Source organism: Fragaria vesca, linkage group LG3 (genome assembly GCF_000184155.1).
Source record: "Fragaria vesca subsp. vesca linkage group LG3, FraVesHawaii_1.0, whole genome shotgun sequence".
NCBI classification, from domain to species: Eukaryota; Viridiplantae; Streptophyta; class Magnoliopsida; order Rosales; family Rosaceae; genus Fragaria; species Fragaria vesca.
In genome coordinates, this window is record NC_020493.1 from 8602943 (window position 1) to 8606661 (window position 3719).

Sequence of the window (3719 nt, forward strand, 5' to 3'; positions counted from 1 at the left end):
CTTCCTTTTTTAGATTGAACTAGCAGGTACCCCATATCATGTATGTAAGAAGTCATGAGAACACATGTAGGCTTAGCAGGTAAATGTGAGTAAGCTTTTTGAAGGACGATCATTTTAGTGTGGGAAGTCGTTATCTTATTCAAAATAAGAAACTTAAGTTTTTTTTTTTTTTTTTTTTTTCGGAACATGAAATAAGAAACCAAGCTTAGAAACCATATCTCTACTAGTAAAACTATTAGAGCATCTCCAATAGCTTCCTTATTTCTTGATTTTTTCAATTTTATGGAATATTAGGTTGTTTTGTGGTCGAACAACTTTCTCATCTCATTTCTTAAAATAGGGATGGAGAAGAAAGAGAATCACTCATTCCCTAAATTTATAGCAAAGTCTTCTTTCCTCAAATATTAATTATTCACGTGCTCTAACGATAAGAACAAAAATTTAGAATATTTTATTGAGTAATTTATGTTACAATGAAATATATGATTTTTTTATTATTATTATTAACAATCATATAACATTTTTTATTGTTGTAATAAATACTGAAATCTCTAAAATGGAGAAGCTGTTGGAGTTGGGGTATAAATTTTTTAGAGATTTTGGCTTTTGTTTTCCTATTTTAAAGAAATTTTGAGAAAACTGTTGGAGATTCTCTTACATGTCCAAGAAGGTTAAGATGGTGGGTCTGGATGACAGAACTAACTATAGAAAATGACATTCTATTACCCCAAACAGTTGCAAAAAACAGAAAACCCACATTTTAAAAGATTTAAACAGAAAAGGACACGAGCCTGGGCCTAAAAATCAAGTGATGCAAGCTGACTTTGAAATTAATAATAAAATGACCAAAATCCTTAAATTATTGAAAAAAAATTAACATCTATTGTCACTAGCTCATTTATCTCTATCCTCCCGATGATGCACAACACACACACACAGACACACACTCTCTCTCTCTCTAAAATTAGATTCTAGATCCAATTGATTTTGCCTCCAATAACCAAATATCGAAATGGTGTCCGGTAACTATGACGTTGTCTCAGTCGGTGTCGAGATCAACAATGATGCACTAGATCTCGCCGGTGAGACGTCGGAGCTCTTGAAGATGCGGTGGAGCTCTTTGGTGACGACCGGTTTGGTCGGCTACCTCCATTGTCGAGTACAACCTTAGGCTCTCCAGACGTCGTGGCTTCAACCTCGGGCTCTGACAATTTATCACTTCGAAATTTGTGGTCGTGGCTTCGAACCACTATCCAATCAAGTGTTGGTGGTCAGTGGTCATCAGAAGCGTCAAGGCTGCTGTGATGCTTGTGAATGGTAAGTTGCTGTGTAATAAGGGATAGGTAAGATTATTTGGCTATGTGGATGTGCATGGGATGGGGTTCATTAAACAATATCATGTCTTCTTTGGTTGGTTTTTTATATATTTTTTGTGGAAGTGTAAGATTCAAAGAAATACATTGGCATTATTGAGGACAACTACGGTGATTATGAAACGGTGGATAGTGTTAATGCAGACATGTTGCATCCTCTGCTGCAAGAGATTGTCAAAACTTTGTTTTTTCGATATTCAAATGTGTTGCTTGAGCCCTTTTGATGTTTTGGTATTATTGGGTCTGATTCACATTTGGCAATTCATAATTCACATTTGAATATATGAATATGATATTGACATTGTGTATCCTCTTATTATTGTGGGGTTAATTGCTTGGTTCATTTTATAGGAAAAGTTGTGGTGTGACTGTCCCTTTTGGACAGAAGATGACATGTGCCTCTTGCTTTAGTAAAAAAAAAAAAATAAACAAGTTGTGATGTGTTGCTGAGCATTTGATATGTGGTGATGATGATGAGTTTAATACTGCTATTGTGTCTGGTTTGGAGGATAATGGTGGAGGATTAGAGAGACTGTGTTTGATGATGTTGTTGGGTAGTGTTATAGATGGTCATGAAGAATATAGTAGTAGCAGCAACTAAATTACCAGCTAGTGCAATAGCAGGATTGGAAGAGTACAAGTGTAGCAATATACTAGAAGAATAGCTGTGCAGTAGTAGGATTGAAAGAGTATTGGTATAGTAGCAGAACTCGACGAGTACAAGTAGCAGATAAATTCTAGCGAGAGTGCAGTAGCAGGACTTGAAGGTATATGTGGTTTGCTATATATGAAAATCTTTAAGTAAGAGTACCGTCTTTTTCTTGAGGAAAAAAAATCCAATTGCAGCTGTGGTACTTAAAATTTGCTACTATACGTACTGAAAATAGCTACCGCTACATTGAGCCACTGAAAACCTGCTATTGCACTTATTGAAACTGCTACTACACTAGTTGAACCATTAAAAACCTGCTAGTACTGCACGTATTGAAAATAGTTGTTACTAGATTTGTTGATCGAGTCACTGAAAACATGCTACTGCACTCACTAAAGTTTCTATTACACTAGCTGAACCATTAAAAACCTGCTACTATTGCATGTATTGAAAATAGTTGCTACTAGATTTGTTGAGCCACTGAAAACATGCTACTGCACTCACTAAAGCTGCTACTACACTAGCTCAACCACTAAAACTCTGCTACTACATTAGCTGAGCCACTGAAAACATGTTATTGCACTTACTAAAGCTGTTACTACACTAGCTGAACCACTAAAACCCTGCTACTATATCTGTTGGAAGTGTAGCTTTCCAGAAAAACATGCTACTACATTAGCTGAGTCACTGAAAACATGCGACTGCACTTGCTAAAGCTGCCACTACATTAGTTGAACCACTAAAACCCTGCTACTACATCTATTAGAAGTGTAGCTTTCCAGCAAAACATGCTACTACATTAGCTGAGCCACTAAAAACCTGCTACTATTTCTACTGGGATGTTAACCTCTGCTACTACTTTCTGCAGGAATGTTAATCAATGCTACTATTTCTACTGGAATTAACTGCTACTACTACTGAGATGTTAACCCCTGCTACTACTTCTACTGGAATTAACTGCTACTACACTAAGTTATTAAAAATCTGTTACTGTATTCCATTTACTGAAAAATCTCAAAAGTGCTAAAAACATATTTAATTAGTGTAAGGTTAGTTTGGTAAATTAAACCATGACACATTACATGCAGGGAAAATATTGTCCTTAATTGTTAAAACTATCATTATTTGTTTAACAACAACACAAGTGGATTTATTTGTGTTTCAAATAATTTTAAAGGATATATATGTGATTTGCTAAACTAAACTATTACATGTACATGTACTCAAATATCTCTACTAGTAAAACTCCAAAGCTATACGCGTCGGATTCCATTGACAAGATTCCATCTACTGCATATTCACGAGCTATATAATATATAATGTACACTGCAAAATAATGAGGTTGTAATTGGAAGGGATTTCAGAAACAGCACTATGTAAAATGTTAATATCCAGTTATCCACAATATACGTTTGTTTTGGATCGGTTTTAATCACCGCCAAATGTTTTTGCCATCCCAAAAGTCTGAAATCTTTGGGTTCTTATTACCATCAAGCAAAATATTGCTAGCTTTCACATCTCTATGGATAATCCTTAATCTAGTCTTGGTGAAGATGTAAGAGCCCCAGTGCTGCAAATTGATCATTGTTGCCGGACAATGATGGTAGCAAACTAGCAACAATTACTCAACATCATGCTTCCAACTAGCTAGTTCAAAACTAACGAACCGAATCTTTTTATTCTCTCTCTCTCTC